General features: G+C 42.4%; 1 protein-coding gene and 1 pseudogene across 2 annotated transcripts in view; both read right to left on the minus strand.

Annotated features, from left to right (window-relative positions):
* Positions 1 to 21,047, minus strand: part of BCL2 (BCL2 apoptosis regulator) — a 181,069-nt gene that overhangs the window by 85,190 nt on the left and 74,832 nt on the right. The gene's annotated exons all lie outside the window — the stretch shown is intronic.
* On the minus strand, positions 10,710 to 14,875 carry LOC123588249 (annotated as a pseudogene).

The raw sequence follows: 21,047 nt of genomic DNA on the forward strand, positions 1-21,047 counted from the left end.
CTGACAACCCGGGGGAGAGGGATGAGGGGTGGAGGGAAGAAAGGAAGTGGGAGGAAAAGAAGTAAGTGAAAATGAAAGATGTCAACCATAAAAACCACATGGATGCTATGATCTCATTTATAGGAAATCATGTGTGTGTGCTGAGGTACACATAGGTGAACTGATGATCCTGAGATGGTCTGCAGAACGTCAATATTTTTTTATTTCAGGGTGTTGACATGTTTCGAAAGATCAGTCTTACTTTATTCCTTTTATGTATTTAAAACAAAATATTTACAACCAACCTGTATTATTTACATAATCAGAAAAAAAAAAAATCATTGACGGGGACAAAGGAAAAGTCCTATGCAAGGCAGTATGGGCCCCCAGAGCAAAAGCAAGCAGAGAGGCAAGGCTGTAAAGTCCAGCTGGGACCATGCTGGGAAGGTCCTCAGTGCCAGGCAGAGACAGGGGAACACTTCTAGGATGTGCATCAACCTATTAACAATGGGCTAGGGTTCTTTTGGTGGTGGTGGATTATGAGTGATTTTTTCCCCTTCTTTTTGCTTTTCCCTATTTTCCCACTTTTCTGCAAATGAACCATATCTTGCATTTGTGGTCAGAACAATAGATTATTTTAAAAACGATGCCGTCAAGGTTGTTAAGTGAGACGGGGTAATCATCAAAGCGAGGTTTTAGGACACTATGCAGTGGCCCCCAGAGGCAGAGATTAAAACCCATTTACAAAGCAGTCGTGTCAGCGTGGGTTGATAATGGCCTCAAATAAAGAGGAAAGAGTGGAAACAGGGAAGAAGAAATGCTAAGTTGCAGTGGCACTTTGTAAAGATTTATGTGAATGTCTACAACAGCGCAGCCAAATGTCGAAGTCCGTTGACGTGATCCAACATTTACGGAGAACTGTCGTTGTTTTTGAGACCGGCCCATTTTTATTATCCAACCTCTGAGTGCAGCCACTTCTTGGAACCCATAGCAAGAGAAGGCATGGTACCCCCGGGGAAAAGACAAAATAAGTCTATGGTGATGAAGATGAAGAGAAATTACAGGAGAAGATGATGTAAGAAGATTTTCTCCATACAGAAAAGAGATGCATCATTGACCAACACTGGGATTCTGTAGATCGAATAAAAATATTCCCAGGTAACCTCTGGGTGGCATTCACTTTATACTGTGGCCAACACAATGAGTCTGCAACCAGTGTTAGGAGAGGTTAACTTGAAAGTTTTCATTCAACTGTGGTTTGCCTTTTTGTACAAGTTGGCACATTCTGAGAACTCCCCTTCCATAGAAGCATTCAGGAGGGGTATGGGTGGCACCAGCTGCATAAAGTGGCCGTGGAAGGCTTCCACAGAACTTCCCCAGCTTCAAGATTCTCTGATTTAAGAGGAGACATCACGCCCACGGCCAGATTTTACACCTTCTCTCTCTCTGATGCTCTAATTGAGGCTGTTTACCAAATAAGCTGTGTTTCTGCTTTCTGGTTTTCCTGAAGCAGATGTGATCTCGCTGAAGGCGAACAGTTTTAGCAATGCACTTGACGCACTGCCCTCTAAACACCACGTAATCACAAGACTACAATGTTTACGCAGTAATTGAAGACTGAGGCAAAGAAACCCAAAGTCATTTCATGAGGCAAAGTATTGGCCAGGACTTCCAATAAAAGGATTTATCGAGTTATCCTGAAATGGCTCTCCAGAAAAAGTCAATGTGACTTGGCGTCTTGGTTGCTTGTTATTATTCCAAACGGGACAAATTTAAGAGGAATAGGGCTGGTTATCATGGAGGACAGGGTTCACCTGACAGAATTTGAGGACAGGCTCATCAGAAAGTAAGCAACATCCTCCTTGGGAGGACTGCCCCACAGCTCACCCAATGACATTTCTCCACGCGTGGAGACTCCCTGCAAGGTCAACCAGCATCCTTCTCGCTCCCTATATGGCTGGTGCGTTCACATCTGCCTTCTTGCCTCCCTCTGTCTCCGCAGGGCCTGTTCATCACTCCAATTCTCTGTCTTCCTGCCAAGTTTGGCTTGAAGCTCACCTCTCCTCTGTCTGATCCCAGCAAATTCTGGTCTTTGGTTTTTTTCGGAGCTCCCTCATGTCCTGTACGTGCAACTAACGTGAAATAATTAGCAAGTGTATTGACAGGAACAGCCCCAATGAATGATTCCCAATGGATCTCCTAACACCCTAAATAAATGTGTTCCTTGTTGTGGTACCGTGCGGAGACACAGGAAAAGTTCCCTCCTTCCTTTCTTTCCTTCCTCCCCTCCTTCTTTTAATTTAGTGTTTATTAGACCCCTACTTTATGGAAAGCACTGTTCAAGGTTTTTTCATGCACTACCTCACTTAGTCTCCTCACAGACCTCTCTAGAAATATCTACCAGTCCAACTCTGCTGCTCTCTGCCTTTCCAGCATCTTTTCACAGTGTCATCACCTACTCAGTCCCTTGGTGCTGCGTTTGGCTCTTGCCTTCTCCTCAGCCCAACACCCAACAAACTGTCAGTTCTGTATCTCATATCTGGCTCCTTCTTTTTATCCCCCCTTGCCCTGATATCTCTGCTAGACACAAGAGCCTCTTCACAACTGGTCTCCCTGCAACCAGGTTATCATTCTACCTGTGAGTTGGTTGATATCCCTGCACTCATTCAAAATTGTGATTCCCATTGTCTACATAATATAACCTGAGTTCCCAAGGTTGACGTTAAAAGACTGTTGTCTTTCACATCCCACCACCTATGAAAGCTTATCTTCCAAACATGTAGAGTGTCTTCTGATTCCCCAAACATACCAAGCAGTTGTACTCCAGTGGGTTTTTGTTCATGCTGTTCCCATTGTGTGAAACGACCTTCTCCCACCTCTGTCCTAGAATAAAATCTTCGTTCTTAAACTTAGCTCAAATGCCACTTAACTCCCCCAGGTCAAAATTGATTGTTCTTTCTCCTGAACTTTCCCAGCCTTAGTTGTTTATGCTCTGAAGCTGCCTCTAGATCATAAAATACTGCAGGGTAGAGATAGTATCTGTTTTTCTTAGCATTCCAACACCATGCCCCAACCACGCCGGTATTCCCCAAGCATAAGCAGAAATGAAGTTACTAGCACTGGGAAGGGAGTTTACGAGCAACCACGGTCTTCCAAGTGCTCCTCAGAGTTTCAAGCTAACAAACGTTTATCAAGTACCTACTGTGTACACAGCACTATGGCAGGAGCTGTAGAAGCAAGCCGATTAGTGAGCCACAGTGCTTTTACAGTGCATCTTTTAAGGACCTACTCGCCTTACTAGGCTAAGCCACCAAATACACCATTATTTGAAGATGTATCCCCTCTTGCGGATCGGCAATCACTCACAGAACTTCCCTCCATCACTGCATGTAGCAGAGGTAAGATCCCCATGTTTCAAGAAGCACCAAGAAAAGAAGGCTCACAACTCTAGAAATCGGCAGTGTTCTTTCCTTTCAGGGCAGAGAGTGGATTGATATGGAAAATAAAGGCATTCATCTCTTAGCAGTCCTGACTCTCAAACCCCATAATTTATGTTAACTTCAGTTACGACGAGCATTTAAAGCCATGAAAGTAGCTGAGAAAACTAAAAATGTTATTACCTAGGAAGTTCTGCTAGTAAATGAAAACTTTTTTAAGAGATGGTAATTTTTTGTTTGAAGACCGGTATCTTGATGGCAGCTGTGCAAATTTTTCTAAAGAGCCCAAGGTGATCTATGACATAAGGTGACCATATGTGCCAGCTTGTCAGGGAGCGTCCTGGTTTACACCTGTTTTCTCTGCAAAATTATTAATAGGGCCCCCTTTATTCTCATAAGTGTCCCAGTTTGATAAATTACATGACCACTCTATTACGAGTGAGCTGAGGCTGAGAAAAGGGGCAAAATCCAGGCTTCCTGACACGAAGCCCAGGCTCTATCTCAGAGACCATATTTCCTCTAAGTTGTTTCCTCAAGAATTAATCAAGAAAACCACTCCGAGAAATGGTAAAGATGCATAAGTATGATTTCTACGAACTAGCCATTACAATTTAGTTGAGGAACTAAAGTACACGTATAGTCAATCATTAAACAGGGTCAGAAATATTCATAAGTATGGTGCCAACTGTGATGTTCAAACGATAATTTTAAAAGGAGTCAGAGAAGAGAAAAAAACCCTCCCTGGGCTTCAGACTTCAGGGGAGGGTTCTGGAAGACAAAACCTTAACTGGGCTACAAAAGAAGGAAAGAAGAAGAAAGGAGAGAAACAGGCATTTTTCTTCGAGAAAAATAAAAGCAGAAAACAATCAAAATCGGGACGGGAATAAGCCACGTAAGTGATCCGACAAGCATGACTACTTTTTATTCCAGAAGGTAAAAACAAGATAAAAGAAAGACAATGGTCTAAGTGGCTTTCCCAAAATCTCGCAGTGATTTAAATCACAGTCATCAGATCGAGGTGTCCTGGAACCAGACAAGTGCTAGCTGCTAGATGACAGTGCTCTTCCCTGTGATGTGGTGAGAAAGAAAGTGGCCACCCTTTGAGTTCTATCCCCAGCCTTTTCACTAACTGGCCAAGTGTCTGTGGGCAAGCGGTTTCATCAGTTTTGAGCCTTCGTTTCCTCAAATAAAATGCTAGGGCTGGATGAAATGGTCTCTAAGAACCCTTCCATCTCCGGCAATCCATGGTCCTCTACGTTCAACTTGAGCTTTTGTTTAGTATGTTCTAGGTTTAGCTCAATAGTGGATGTGAGTGTTAATTTCCAGCAAACAGCAAACATGGGGCTGATGCTATGGGTCCCTTCCCACTACAAAGATGTGCAATTCTCAAGAAAACATCCAAGAGCTAAGCTAGGGACAAAGGAAGGAGGGGAAAAAAGCACAGCCTATAGGAATGAAGACAAAAACCGCAACCAGAGCTTTAACCAAAACTTGACTCCACAGTGCCCAAAGTGGGTTTCAGACTTACACAAATGTCCCTAGAGATCTGGGAATAGTGATAAGATTCTAAGGCCCATGAAGGGGTATGGTCTTGTATGAGGCAGGGGGCCAGAATTGAGCCCCCTTCATAAATGTGAAAGCCTTAAAAAGCCACCTTACCCATGAAAAAGAAATGAAAAGCACTCTGCCCGCAGAGCCAAAAATGAAGGGCAGAAAATTGCCTTATATCCATGGTTCAGGACACCTTGCAAAACAAAAACCCGAAACATGACCCACATTCAATGGAAGGATCAGAATTTACACTATCTATATGTCTAGGTGTAGGAGTCCCATGACAAGAAATGAACGTAAACAAAATTCCAGGACCGTTGAAATTCCTTAATCTCCAGAAAAAACAAATATGTGGCCACCATGTAGGACACTGTCACACCTCAGGACTCACAAGATTCCCACAGAAAAGAAATCTGTGAGATGAGCCTACAAGAACACGCACAAACGCACGCACAGGGAAATAAACTACCATGAGGAACCGTCATAAAGGGAAATTCTGAACAACTCAAATCCTAAGAACTGGAAAAATACTAAAATCTGAAATGGCCTACAAAGTAAGATTGCTTAAAATGACTGAAGTAATATAAGAAAGACTAAAAACCATAAGGAACCAATAGGAGTAAATAAAGGCAATAGGCAGATGTGAAAAGAAAAACAAAATAGAACTCTTAAAAATAACTCAATGGAGGGGCGCCTGGGTGGCGCAGTCGGTTAAGCGTCCGACTTCAGCCAGGTCACGATCTCGTGGTCCGTGAGTTCGAGCCCCGCGTCGGGCTCTGGGCTGATGGCTCAGAGCCTGGAGCCTGTTTCCGATTCTGTGTCTCCCTCTCTCTCTGCCCCTCCCCCGTTCATGCTCTGTCTCTCTCTGTCCCAAAAATAAATAAACGTTGAAAAAAAAAATTAAAAAAAAAAATAAATAAAATAACTCAATGGAAAAGTTAGGCAGTAGAACAACACAAACATAGATCTAGTGACACGGAAGAAGAGATTTGAGGAAATCAACCAAAATGTAACAAAGGACTTCCAAGTAAAAATGGAGACTCGAACACACCATGTCTAATACTGGTTTCACTTGCTAGGGATACTAACATTTCCTTGCTAGGGAAACTAGAGAAAACAACCATTTAACCCACAAGGACAAGGAGAACAGGTGAAGAGATAATAGTAACAAGATTTTGGAAGATGGAAAAGAGATGGACGAGCAGGAACAGAACTAGCAGATCAAAGGAAGCTGAGTTCTAAACTAGGAAGAAAGAACGTTAGGAGCCAACCAGCAGTTGCTCCAAAGGCCCAGGAACAAATACTGTTAGTTACGTCTGGAATGGAGGAGGAAAAAGAGAGAAAGGGTGATAAAATAAGGAGAATGAAGAGAAAGATTTGTAAGAACGAATTATATTTCCAGATCCCAGGTCCTCTCGTCAACTCCATCCTGCTGGGCAGCAGCCTCTATCCCAGTGGGTACAACTGGATGTTTGGTCTTTGGAGAGAAGATTCCTGGATCAGGAGACATCATCCATCAAACAAAAGAGAAAGTTGCATTCTGAATGCTGACCCCTCCCGTCTTATTCCTCCCCACAGCTCTCAGCTCTCACAGGCAGATCCTTCCCTTCCATGTGAGAGTCTGGAAGAGTGTTCTCTCCCCGAGACTCCTCATGAGTAGGGGCTGACTGTAGGAGTTCCCCCAACAAATGGCATAAACATATTATTCCACGGTGATGCTCAGAGTTAGCGAGCCCCTCACACAACCTCGGAGCTTCTAAGCTTATGAGTTCTTCAGTCTTGAAAAAAGGCAGACAACCAAGGATTACCAGACACGTAAAGAGAGCCTCGACATGGAAAAACAGAGCTCAAATCAGACAAAGAGGAAAAGGTAATGGGGGGAAATAGAGATCATGAAAGAAGAAGAGAATTTCAAAAGAGATAAAAAAACGTCTCTCAGAAAGCTATGAGACTGTTACTGACACACATGAAAACAGAACACAATGCTTTAAAAAAAAAAACACCCAACTATTTATAGATGAAAAGAGGAAATTTAAAACAATAACAGAAATGAAAACCCAATAGACAGGTTGGAAATTGAAGTTTAAGAAATGGCCCCCAAGAAGAGCAAAACAATAGAGAGACAGAAAACAGGAGAGAAAATGTGAGAAAACTGGAGGACTGGTCTAGAAAGTACAACACCCAAATAATAGGAGCTCCGGAAAGGAAAGCTGGGGCTTGTAGAAGAAAATCCCAGCAGACTGAAAGAACACATTGAGTGCTAAGTACAATAGATGAAAACAGATTCACACAGAGGACAATTATTGTGGAATTTAGAATCCTGGGGCAAAGGCAAGAAAAAGGAAGAAGAGAAAGATCGGGTACAAAGCATCAAGAGTCAGAACGGGTTGAGCCTTCTGACCACAGCACTGGGAGTTAGCATACATAAGAGCAATGTCTTCAAACTTCAGAAGAAGATGTAGTTTTGACTTAGAGCTCCTTGTGTGAGACAGACAAACCATCAAGTGAGAAGAGACAATAAAGACCTTCTGAGACATTCAAAGTGTGGCTGTATCTCTTGTGGGTCCATTTTTGATAGGCAATGCAGGTTGGGAACCACAAAAATGAGTGAGTGGAAAAAAGAGGGAATTTTAGGCAAGACTAAAAAAGACTAAGGCAGAGGGATGATGTGGTGAAGGGAGCAGACAACTGGGCCCCGGGCATAGAGAGCAGTCCATCCAGACTGGGCCAGTGGATCAAGAGAAAGACGTCCTGGGGGCTGCCACTACTCCACTAGGTTTTAATTCTCATAATTTGCTGGGCGGGGGGAGGGGGGCTATGTTACCTCAAACAATGGAGTAAATCACGAAAGCGGATTCAACTCAAAAGAAGGGCAATGGAAAGTACTAGAATAATATGACATATCCCAGAATGACAGGTGTAGAGCAGGCCTAGAGAAAAGTCCAGATAAAAGGAAAATGGAAGTCGGCAGAAAGGATGTCACCAAGAAAATAAGTGGAACCAACAGGTTACTGATGTGATCAGCCTTGTGGAAAAAATGTACTTGTGGGGTATGCAAGGGCTAGGGGACATGTGCAATAGGTATGAAGAACTTGCTAAGGAAATGAAAAAAAAAACAATACAGATTTTAACTTGATGAAAATAAACAGCTCAGCCGGTAATGTGATTTACACAGGCAACACAGCGAAAACCCTCACAACCGATGTAACCCAACATTGCAAACACAATTCTACTGGGAGAAAGTGCAGGGTAAGCAGCAGATACAGTTACACAAGAGAGCGAGAATCAAGTTATGGCATCGCGAAGAAAATCGATAAAACAAAATAGTATGGACGTTATTTAGATGTGGACATGTATACAACGCCAGAGGAAAAGGCCAAACGATAGAAAGTGATGTTCTTCAGGAGGGGGCCGGGGGTAGCAGGGTAGGGTCAAATTTGTTCCCGTAGAAACTAAGGAAATGGCACATAGGTAAATATGTACCAGGATGTTGTTGTCTACGATGTTTGTGGAGACACAACATTGAAAATAACTTCCGGGTTCACCAATAGTGGAACAGCTGAATGAACTGTAGACCAGCCACAGCACAGAATTTACTTAGCTTTTATTTATTTATTTATTTAAAGTGCATTTATTTATTTTCAGAGAGAGAGAGCATGCAAGCAGGGGAGGGGCAGAAAGAGAGGGACAGAGAGAGAGGGACAGAGAATCCCAAGCAGGCCCCATGCTGTCAGCGTGGAGCCCGACCGAACTCACAAACCATGAGGTCATGACCTGAGCCGAAATCAGAAGTCAGACACTTGACCAACTGAGCCGCCCAGGCGCCCCTACTTAGCTACTTTTAAAAAATAGCTAAATTTAGGGGCGCCAGGGCGGCTCAGTCGGTTAGGCATCTGACCTCGGCTCAGGTCATGATCTCGCAGTCTGTGAGTTCAAGCCCCGCGTGGGGCTCTGTGCTGACAGCTCACAGCCTGGAACCTTCTTGGGATTCTGCGTCTCCCTCTCTCTCTGCCCCTCCCCCACTCACGCTCTGTCTCTCTAGCTCTCCTTCAAAATAAATAAACAATAAAAAATGTTTTTTAAATGGTTACATTTGTGTGTACTTATCTGGAGGGATATTCTTAATTTACTAAGAAAGACAGGCTGTAAAGTGATGCATACGTATGACTGGAGTTTTTGCAAAGAGAAACAAAACACTGTTGTTTAATTTATATGGATGTATACGTGCCGTGTGGTTATATGAGCTTCAATAAATGTGTGGAAGGATGCATGCCAGATGTTAACGCTCTTTACCTTAGGACAGGAATGGAAAGGGTAAGGGAAGATTGAGAAAAAAATCAACCACAGTTAAATAGCAATGCGGGAAATAGAAAACACCGGTAAGAGACATGAAGAAGAGAATACCAAGGTCTAACATAAATGTAACCGAGAGATAAGGAAGATATAACGAAGACAACTGCAGAGAGACAACATTCAGAGATTATGATTGAGAATTTCTCCGAATTGCTGAGTATTAGGAACCCTTAGATTCAAGAAGCATATTGAATCCCAGACAGGACTGTGTTGAAACTGCAGATAATCAGACAAGAACAAAAGGAAAACTAACAACAATAACAAAAACACCCCCTGTAAAGCCATTAGAGAGGAAAAAATAGACACCTGTAAACGAATGCCAGATTAGCGTAACTACACCTTATCAATGGTAGGTATTGGAAGGCAGTGAAACAATAATTTCAAATGCTGAGGGAAAAGATCTACATAGAATTCTATCCCTAGAAAGTTATTATTCAAGACTGAGGGTAAAAATTAAAGATATTGGCAGACAGACTGAGAGAGATTGTTTAATCTTCCTAAACCTCTCATGAAATAACTACCCAAGGATGTACTTCAGTAAAAAGGAATCTGAACTGAGAAAGAATGAACAGAATCCAAAAAGCAACATGAGGAACATTTCCTGAGGGTTAACTCTGTACTTTACTGCATACCAGGCACCAATTCTAAGCGATTTACAATAAAATTGAAATTCAAATTAGAGCAGTTTGCTTCTGGTTTTCATACTCTTAACCACAGTATAAATAAAATAAACCACTGGTACATGAGTTGACATATTTAAAATTTTTTTTAATGTTTATTTATTTTTGAGAGAGAGAGAGACAGAGCATGAGTGGGGGAGGAGCAGAGAGAGAGGGAGACACAGAATCGGAAGCAGGCTCCAGGCTCTGAGCTGTCAGCACAGAGCCCGATGCGGGACTCAAACTCACGAACTGTGAGATCATGGCCTGAGCCGAAGTCGGACACTCAACCGACTGAGCCACCCAGGCGCCCATGTGTTGACATATTTTAAAAAGTAGATTTGTAAAAAACAAACAAACAAACAAACAAACAAACAAACAAAAACTAGTTGGGAACAAAAAAACAAAATGATAGATGATAAAATATTCAACAGTGTCATATCAGAATATGAGAGATAAAAGCTTCATTAAAGTGTTCTAAGGGGTCTGTTATGTTATTTGAGAAGAAAACAGAGATACAGATAAACTTTTTTTAAATGTTCTTTTAATTTATTTTTGAGAGACAGAGCGACAGAGCACAAGCAGGAGAGGGAGACACAATCCGAAGCGGACCCCAGGCTCTGAGCTGTCAGCACAGAGCCCGGTGCGGGGCTCGAACTCGTGAACTGCGAGATCACGACCTGAGCCAAAGTCAGACGCTCAACCGACTGAGCCACCCAGGCGCCCCCAGATAAACTTTAGTTTTAGACTTTGTTGACTCAAATACAATTTTTAAGGTTCAAGAGTAACAGCTAAAATAACAGAACAAAACACATACGTTACAAGAGGAAAACAGCATTTTTTAAAAATGGTAGATGTGTATTTCTTGTACCTGGGATCCAAAGTGAGGAAGAAACCCCAAAAGGAGGAAGGTAGGGAAAGTCTGGAGCCCCAGTTAGAGGTGGGGATGTATCTGCTGGGCTCAGCACATAACGAGAGGGAGGGCTCTCGATACACCATTGCCTTTGTTTCTCCCCTGGGTTTCTTGAGCTTCTTGAAGTCCTTCGGGATGATGTCATACAGCACCACACAAGCACTGCGGATCTCCATGACCACCAGCCAAAGTCCTAGCACTCTACCTCATCCAGCTCTTGCGCCAGCTGTGGATAATCCCACCCGTGGGGCTACTCGGCCACCCGGCCCCCTTCCAAGGAATCCTTGGAGACTGGAGGGAGCGTGGGGGGCTTCCAACTAGGCGTGAAGGGTGGTCTCTTCAGCTCACACACCTCCTGCCGGACAGCCACTCCAAAACTGACGCTGTCCTCAATCCGAGGTATCTCCAGCTGCAGCCAGGCGGGGGCCAGGCTGACTGCCCAGTGACATCCTCGGTCTCAGGCGGCAGGTGCTACAAGAGGATCACGATTTTCTTGCCATTTACTGGACTCCTGGGAGAACCTCGGCCCTCAGCTTGCCCTTTCATCATTTAATCCTCATCTTCCTTCTCTTGCAGTTTCTTCTGCTCTTCCTTCTCTTTCCCCTTGACAGGATTAGGCACCAGGACATCCAATGGGGCCCTCAGATTGCTCAGGTTAGCTTCATGGAGAGCTGGATCCTTTAAAAATGCTTCCAGCTCAGAAGTCTTCTTGGGGAAATAGTTCCTGAGTAGGTCCTCTGTCCTCATGGAACATAGCCTGCCGCACTTGGGGTCCAGGCTGGACCTTGAGCGTGGCCGTGGCCGGGAGGCCTAATGCCACACGGGGAGCAAGGAGTGAGCACAGGAAAGGGAAAGCAAAACCAACAAGAAGACTCAAGTCATCTAACAGGAGACAGAATAGGAAGAAAAAACAAGTGAAGAAGAAGCAGGGCGTATAGAAGACATTTGGATTCCTAGTGAACTCCAAATATATGACTTATCAAATAAATGTAAATGGCTTAAAACTAATCCCTTAAAAGGCAGAAGTCGTCAGACTGAATTTTGTAAAACACCAGCTGTTTACAAGACAGAAACCTAAAACATAATGTCACAGCAGGGATACACATAAAATAAGGTGTTCAAATATAAGTGTCCCTACAAATAATAAATATGCAATAAATATTTCTTTTAATTGAATGAATAAACGAATCTGCTAAAAGAGACTTCAAAGCCAAAAGCATTTGGGGTGATAAAGAGGGTCACTGCCTGATGATAAAAGGATGCATTCACCAGGAATCCTTCTGTGTACCTAACAGAACTCTGTCAAGCATATATAGCAAAAACTGAGTTAATCATAGGAATGTAACAATTCAAAATTAGAGTGAGAGATTTTAGCACACATCTCATGAAATAAATAGATCAAACTAAAAAAGAGAAAAAAAATACAGATTTATAAAATGCATCTCATAAACTTCATCTAATGTATACGGAAAGAGAATACTCCACCCAATAAAGAATACACATGAAATGTTTACAAAAATTGACCAAGTTCTAAGCCACAGAGCAAGTCCCAACAAATTTCAAAGAACTGCTAACATTCAGACCACAATCATCAACCAAAATACAATAAAACTTGAAATCAATAACAAAACCACAGCCACCAAGCCCCAGTACATTTGAAATTTCAAAAACACACTACTGAGTTATTAATATGAAATAGAAATGAAAGTAACAAAACATTTAGAATTGCACAACAATAGTTGAAACCTTAGATTTTAGTAGAAGGAATGCTTAGCATTAAGTGGAATATCAAAAAACAAGAAAAATTCAAAATTAAGAAGGTAAGGAGCAATAAACTAAAGACAACAGAAGAAAGTTCTTTTTTCCACAAATGGATGAGGCAGTAGGAAGGCAATAATAACGACAACAAATCAATAAAGTAAAAACCAAGAAACAATATAGAGTAGGAAGAAAACAAAGGTTGATTCTTTAAAAAGACTAATAAAATTGGTAGAAACACAACAAGCATGACTAAGAGAAATAAAAGAAGGCACAAATAAACAGTATTAGGCATAAAAACCCCATAACTATAATACAATTATAAAAAAATAAAGCAATTATTTTTTTAAGTATGAGAATTCTATTCTCTGCTTTAAAGCAATAAATCTAAAAACAGATGAAATTAAAAAATCTCCTAGAAAAATATGTTACCAAAATTGACAGAAAAAAACAGACAAACAACAAAAGCTCCTGGACGTATTTTTATAAAAGTTCAGTCTGGACTTTAGAAATAGACTGACAGTACAAAACAAGAAAGCAATCAGTCAATCTCAGTTCAAAATATCAAAGCAAAAATCCAAAGTAAAATATCAACAAACATACTCATGAGTGTAGTGTGCGCATAAATATATAATATTTCTCTAAAAACTATGTTTCTAATCTGATATATATCATGTATCACATATATTTATCACATGCTTAATATGTGCTGTGAGTCTATGTGTGTGTTTGTGATGATCCGGTAGGGTTTATCCTAGAAGCTCAACGAAGATTTAACATTAGCTAATGTAATTCGGCACACTGACAGATTACAAAAGGAAAAACTATATAATCATACCAATAGATGCAGAAAAAGTATTTAATGAAATTTACCACCCATTCACAATTTTAAAATGCAATAAAATACCTAGCCAACCAAGAACAGAAGGAAGTTTTAACTAAGAAGTAGTTTCTATGAAGAACCTACAATAAACTTTAGGAACACATCTCCTTTAAAGTCAGGAACTAGACAAATATGCTTTTTCCATCACCCCCTCCTCCATTCATCATCGTGTGAGATACAGAGCTGATGCAATAAAACAAGAGAAAGGAGTAACAGAAATAAGGATTAGAAATGGAGAAACAAAAGAAGCATTATTTGCAGATGATAAGACTGTCTACATAGAGAATCCAAAAGAAACTACAAACAATTACAAGTAATAAGAGAGTCTGGCACGAACACCCGGAGACAAGGTTAACATACAAACACTCATGACATTCTTATCAGCAACAATCAACTAGAAAATGTAGTTTTTAAAAGATCCCATTAGCAATAGCAATAAACTATGACAAACCTAGGAATAAATCTAAAGCAAATTATTAAACTTCACTAGAAGTCATAAGAACTAAATAAACAGTGATTTGTATCATGCTCAGAGATTTGGAAATTTAACATCAATACCTTCCTTTTAAGTTAATATATAAATCTAATGTAATTCATAATAAAATCCCAGAAATCTTTTTCATAAACATTTTTACCTGGTTTAAAAATTCACACAGAAGAATTAAGGTCAATGAACAGCCAAGACAATATTGAAAACATATAAAGTGGGCACTTGTCCTGATATTAAGACATTAATTAAAGCCTTATAATTCAGGCACATTAGGATTGGGGCAGATATAGATAACTTAACCAATTCAATAGAGAGAGCCCCTCCATGTATCAGAATTTGGGATGAGACAGAGGTAGCATTAGAAAACTGTGGTTAAGGACTGAACTATTTCATAGATGGTTCCGGGACAATTGGTTATTCACAGGGGAAAAAAATTGATCTCAAACTCTCACTTCATCCACAAAATGGGTTCCAAGAGAATTATAGTTAACTTTAAAATATTTAGAACAAAATACAGTCACTATTTTTATAATCTTAGGTTGGGGAATGACACAATAGTAAAAAAAAAGAGAGAAAAAGTGGTGATAAATTTGATTTTAAAACTCTTGTGACAAAAGACATGAGAAGACAAAGCTTAAAGGCAAGAAATATACTGAGAGATAAAAGTTTTTTTTTTTTTAATCCAGTTGGGACTACATCAAAATAAAAGGCTTCTACACAGCAAAGAAAACACTCAACAAAACTAAAAGGCAACCTACAGAATGGGATAAAACATTCACAAATGACATACCTAATAAAGGCTTAGCATCCAAAATATGTAAAGAACTTATACAACTCAACACCAAAAAAAAAAAAAAAAAAACCCCAAACAATCTGACTTAAAAATGGGCAGAAGACATGAACAGACATTTTTTCAAGGAAGACATACAGATGGCCAAACAGACACCTGATGCTCAACATCACTCACCAAGGAAATGCAAGTCAAAACCACAATGAGATATCCCCTCATACCTGTCAGAATGGCCAACATCAAAAACACAAGAAACAAGTGTTGGCAAGGATATGGAGAGAAAGGAACCCTTCTGCACTACTGGTGGGAATGCAAACTGGTGCAGCCACTGTGGAAAAAAGTATGGAGGTTCCTCAAAAACTTAAAAAAGAGAATTACCATATGATCCCATGATTCCACCAATGGGTAGTTATTTGCCCATACAATATGAAAACACTAATTTGAGAAGATATATGCACCCTTATGTTCGGTGCAGCGTTATTTACAATAGCCAAATTATGAAAACAGCCCAAGTGTCCATAGATAGATGAATGGATAAAGCAGATGTGGTGTGTGTGTAAAAAATATCACACAATGGACTATTACTCAGCCATAAAAAAAGAATGAAATCTTGCCATTTGCAACAACATGGATGGATCTAGAGAACATAATGTTAAATGAAAGAAGTCCATCAGGGGAAAACAAATACCATATGACGTCACTCTTATGTGGAATTTAAGAAACAAAGCAAATGAACAAAGGAGAAAAAAAGAGACAAACTGAAAAAGAGACTCTTAACTACAGAGAACAAATTGATGGTTTACTGGAGGTGAGCTGGGTGGAGGGATGGGTGAAATGGGTGACAGAGATTAAAGAGTACACTTATCATGATGAGCACTGACTAATGTATAGAATTGTTGAATCGCTATACTACATGCCTGAAAACTAATATAACACTAGAGGTTAACTGTATTGGAATTTTTTTTAATTCAGGATTTTTTTAATCTATAAGGAAGAAAACAACGCGCTACCAAAAAAAATGATCAAATTCCATAAACTGGCAATAGATAGAAAAAGAAACCCCAGTCACCAACGTTCATGAGAAAGAAAAGTATAAGCTCACTGGAAATCAGAAATATAAACCAATACCACAGTGAGATACTTTTACAATCTATCAGAGAAGCAACATATAAAAGCCTGATGATGCCAAGTCGGAGAAGACACAGGGTGAGGAAAACCCACTCACATTGGTGGGAGAGCAGTCTGGCAATATCTACCAAGGTTGATGTTTCTGCCCCCAGACCCAGAAATTGCACATTTGCATCTATACGTTTGGTAAGGGAAGACATCAGGGTGTAGCGGAAAACAGACTAACTGTAATATTTTCTGTAAATAATCTTCTTTTAAAATAAAGATTTTATTTTGGGGGGACCTGGGTGGCTCAGTCTGTTAAGTGTCCGACTTCGGCTCAGGTCATGATCTTGTAGTTCATGAGCGTGAGCCCTGCATGGGGCTCTGTGCTGATGGCTCAGAGCCTGGAGCCTGCTTCAGATTCTGTGTCTCCCTCTCTCTGCCCCTCCCCTGTTCTCTCTCTCTCTCTCTCAAAAATGAATAAACATTTTTTTTTAATTTGTAAAGATTTTACTTTTAAGTAATCTCTATGCCCAACATGAGGCTCTAACTCACAACCCAGAGATTAAGAGCTATGGGCTCTGCAACGCAGCCAGCCAGGCACACCTGCAAAAATCTTTTTAAAAATGTGGTACAGGGGCGCCTGGGTGGCTCAGTCAGTTGGGCGACCGACTTCGGCTTGGGTCACGGTCTCGCAGTCAGTGAGTTCGAGCCCCGCGTTGGGCTCTGGGCTGACAGCTCAGAGCCTGGAGTCTGTTTCGGATTCTGTGTCTCCCTCTCTCTGACCTTCCCCCGTTCATGCTCTGTCTCTCTCTGTCCCAAAAATAAATAAACGTTAAAAAAAAATTAAAAAAAAATGTGGTACACATGCACACGTGCGCATGAGCACACACACACACACACACACACACACACACACACACACACACATCCCTAAGAGAAACTGTTCCACGTGTATGCAAAGAACATGTGCATGTTGTAGCATCATCTGTAAGGTCACGAAGTTAGAAACAACTGTAATATCCTTCAAAAGGGCATTTAAAAAGTTAGAAACAACTTTAATGTCCCTCCTTTGACTGAATACTATACGTCACGGAACATGGATGAGGTAGAGGTCTATCTTTCTCAACAGATTAATCTTATAAATATGATGCAGAACACAAACCCAATGACATCTCTTTCGATAAAGTTTACAAACATTGAAAAATATACCCACTGTCTATGGATACATATGTGTAAAAGATGCACTCACACATGGTAATAATAAGCATCAAATTTAAATCCAAGCTGGGAGGCTCTCAGAAGGGAGGAGAGGCATGGGACCGAAAAGTGCTTTCTCTTTCTCTCTCTCTCTCTCTCCAGGTGGGTGGGAAGATCTAAAGCATATATGGCATCAAGATATGACAAAACTAATAACACACATGCATTTGCTGTCTTATTTTCCATATTTCCTGTTGGCCTGGAGTTGTTCATAATTAAAAAAAAAAAGTACTGTGTTTTGCACATTTTCAAGATATCAGTAGAGATCACCACTTGTTCCTAGGAGGCCTGGAGGCAGGCACGACAAGTGTCACTATTATCCCTTGACAGATGATGCAGGTGAGGGAGGAGTGGGCAGGAAGGCACATGATTTAGCATCACAGGCTCAGAGCCCTCAGCATCACAGCGCGAGGACCACTCACTCCGAGGACCAGTCACTCCGCTCATTCAATAATTTACATAACACAGGGAACCAGAAACTGGCCCAACTTAGGGTAGGGCAGGCGGGTGAAGGAGAAGACAACCTCTTCCCTTCTGGAACAAACCGCAGCCTGAGGAAGGGCAATGACATAACTTGATAAAAAAGGGGAAGAAGACAGGCTGCCCGGGTCATCTGACAGCTTTTTCAGTGAATCCGTAATTCATTCGCAGAGAGGCCGACCATTCCCTGTGCACCTGCCGAGGAGGAGGAAGTGAGAAAAGTGACCTCGGTTCTGGTCACTTCGCCTTCAGAGCCCAGCGCCCGGTGCAAATGGGACGCTACACCGGGGACGCGAGCCTTGAGATCCCGTCCTGGATTGGTCCCTTATGGGCTCTGGCTTCCAGCCCCTCTTATTTCCAGCTGAAAAGGTGGACTGCCATCTCGAGGCCAGTGAAACTCTAGAATCCACCTCCCCTGTCCTTCAGGATTTGTTTTCCCTTTTCTTCTAAAATCCGAAAGAGAGCTTCTGCGTTTCATATCTGCACATGGTTTTGAGGCTGAGTCCTGGACGTGTCCCAGCTATGTTCTTTCCCCTTGGTGACAGCCACGAAATGCCCAGTAATAGTACTTGGTGTCTGGAAGTCAATAACGGCCCCTCCTCCGGCCGGCTCCCCAGCACCGTCCCTACCCTGGTTGTCTGTGAGCTGCTAGGCACGGAGGCCTCATGACTGTAGCTTTAACCGAGCATTCCGCCCCTGCAGTAAATACGCGCCACGGGAAGGGGGGGAGGAGGGTCCCCACCAACAGCTTAGCCCCTAAAGCAGCGCTGCATGCACATTTTAGGCTGGAAATAAGAAAGAATTTCCTGGCTGTAGGAACTGCCAAATAGTAGGGTGGGTAACCAAGGGAGGTTCCAGAATCTCCTCTAGAGATCTTTAGAAACTCGATACAACCTCACATATCTGAGACGACTTTTTGCAATCCTGCCTGGAGACAGAAGGACCTGGTGCCCAATCGGCCCTCCTCTCAGGCACGCGGTCCTGCCTCTTGTGTTCCCCTGTGCTTCTCATTAGTGTATATGCCTCCTGTGTGATTTCCTTCCCCCTCATGCACACTTAGTGTCAGCCCTCGGGCTTGTTTTCGTTCGGTTCCTCGCCTCCTCACACCTTTCCTTGTTATTTTAGGGAAAGCTGGTCAAAGGTCAGAGTTGCCCAATTACCCACACATAGTTTGGCGGTCGCATCAGATGCCCAGGCAAAACAGGGGGACGATTCCAATCCCAGCCTCGACTCCAAAGCTGGACGGAAACAGAGAAAATTAGCTGTTGCTCACAATCCGTCATAAATGAAAATATGATCCTAGTAATTGATTTTAAATAGATTTTTTAAAGAATCGTTGGCTGTATGTCACGAAGAATACAGAGTTTCCAAAGCGTTCATTCCAGGGTTGGATTTTTTTTTTCCCCTTCTTCTGGCTTAAACCCCAAATGGCCAAGATCCGAGTCTGAATAAACAGTGTGGGTGGTGACGGTTCTGTGAGGCCCGGTGGAGGATGCAATCACTTTCTTGCTCGGTTCAGCATTAAATCATGAGAAACTAGCCCGATCGCTCCCCAGAACTCGTATTCGCTAAATGGAGGGCCACAGAGCGTGTACTTTCTCTGCTTCTCAGGGAGGGGAAAAAAAAGTTAATTCTCCTAACTGCGAATGTTTAATTATGTATAAAGTTCATTGACCCCACAGGCGGCTGTCAGATGATCTTGCGAAGGCCTGTGAAGGCATCCCAGGAATGCAGTGATGTGGGCAGAAACCCAGGGGATTCATGCCACCGAATGCTTGAATCGGGACGGAATCAGCAGCCATCCAGAGAGGCTCCAGTGAAAACAGGACTTGGGGATCATCAGTAATTTAATCTCACCTACGCATTTCTAGGCCTTCAAAAGTGAGCGTTATAAATCAGAAACTCAGGAAAAATCCCACAGGGAGGGGGCCCATGACGACGGGGTGAAGTAATTCTGTTTGCTGGTTACGGCCGCAGCTGGCTGGAAATGCACGCATTCGCAATGTTTTCTCCCCATTTTAGAGGTAATGCTTTCTGACTTCCCGGCTACCAACATGAAAAGAAAGTGATGAGGCAATCCCATTCATAAATACACGGTGGGGCTCGAAGGAGATGGCCGAGTCTGTTTATTTAGACAGTTTTGACAGAATACGGCCCTCGAGTGCACAGGCAGTCGCTCTGTTTCTTTTGCCAGTAAGCGCCCCAAAGTGCGTTCCCCATCCACAAAAGCTGGATATCCTCCTTCGGGCCGACGGAGGGGAAGGAGGGAGGCTGGGTGACCTTCCCAATCGTGTCTCCCTCTCGTCATCTCCATCTGGGGCATACGCCTGGCTGCTGGCACCCGGGCCGTTGTAAAAGATGGCAGTGGGGAGGGAGACAGAGTGGTTTGGGCTTCTTGGTAAGGGGAGGCCAGAGTCCCAGGGGGCAATGTGGTCGGGCGGCTGGCTCGGGGGGCTCTCCTACTTAGAGAGAGGAAATAGAAAATATTCCGTCTTGGTGCCTCCTAAGATTGAAACTACCTGTTAAGGGCCCGATGTTTTCTTTCAGTAGCTTTCACTAAACAGACTTTATCAGTCAAAATCCTACGCTTTCAGGGGGTAAAACGTGACAGGGTCCTATCCTCAAACACAACTGGGCTGCATTTTCTCGGATGTCTCTATCGTTATGAATACAGACAATGGGTGGCCAGAATTTAGCCAACGATTTTGATCCTCTGGTGGATGCGGAACGGAAAGAGTCTCACCTGTTTCGTATTTAGACTAACCTGCAATTCTTGGTCCTTTACCAAAATCAGCCACTTAGACTGTGAATGCACAGCGTAGGTCTGAGTTCAATTCACGTTAATTCAATAAATATTTGGAAAACACAAATCACGGAGTAGGCACAACTGGTGATACACAAATCAAAAAGGCACGAAACCTGGGGCGCACCTGGGTGGCTCAGTCAGTCAAGCGTCTGACTCTTGATTTCGCCTTAAGTCACGATCGCAAGGTTGTGAGATCAGGCCCCGCATTGGGCTCTGAGCTGAGTGTGGAGCCTTTCTGGGATCCTCTCTCTCTCTCTCTCTCTCTCTCTCTCTCTTTCTCTCTCTGCACTCCCAAAATAAATAAACATTTAAAAAACTTAAAAAAAAATTTTTTTTTTTAACGTTTATTTATTTTTGAGACAGAGAGAGACAGAGCATGAACGGGGGAAGGGCAGAGAGAGAGGGAGACACAGAATCGGAAGCAGGCTCCAGGCTCTGAGCCATCAGCCCAGAGCCCGACGCGGGGCTCGAACTCACAGACCGTGAGATCGTGACCCGAGCTGAAGTCGGACGCTTAACCGACTGAGCCACCCAGGCACCCCTAAAAAACTTTTTTAAAAAAAGGCACAAACCCGGCC

This window comes from Leopardus geoffroyi, chromosome D3 (assembly GCF_018350155.1).
Source record: "Leopardus geoffroyi isolate Oge1 chromosome D3, O.geoffroyi_Oge1_pat1.0, whole genome shotgun sequence".
Classification (NCBI taxonomy): domain Eukaryota; kingdom Metazoa; phylum Chordata; class Mammalia; order Carnivora; family Felidae; genus Leopardus; species Leopardus geoffroyi.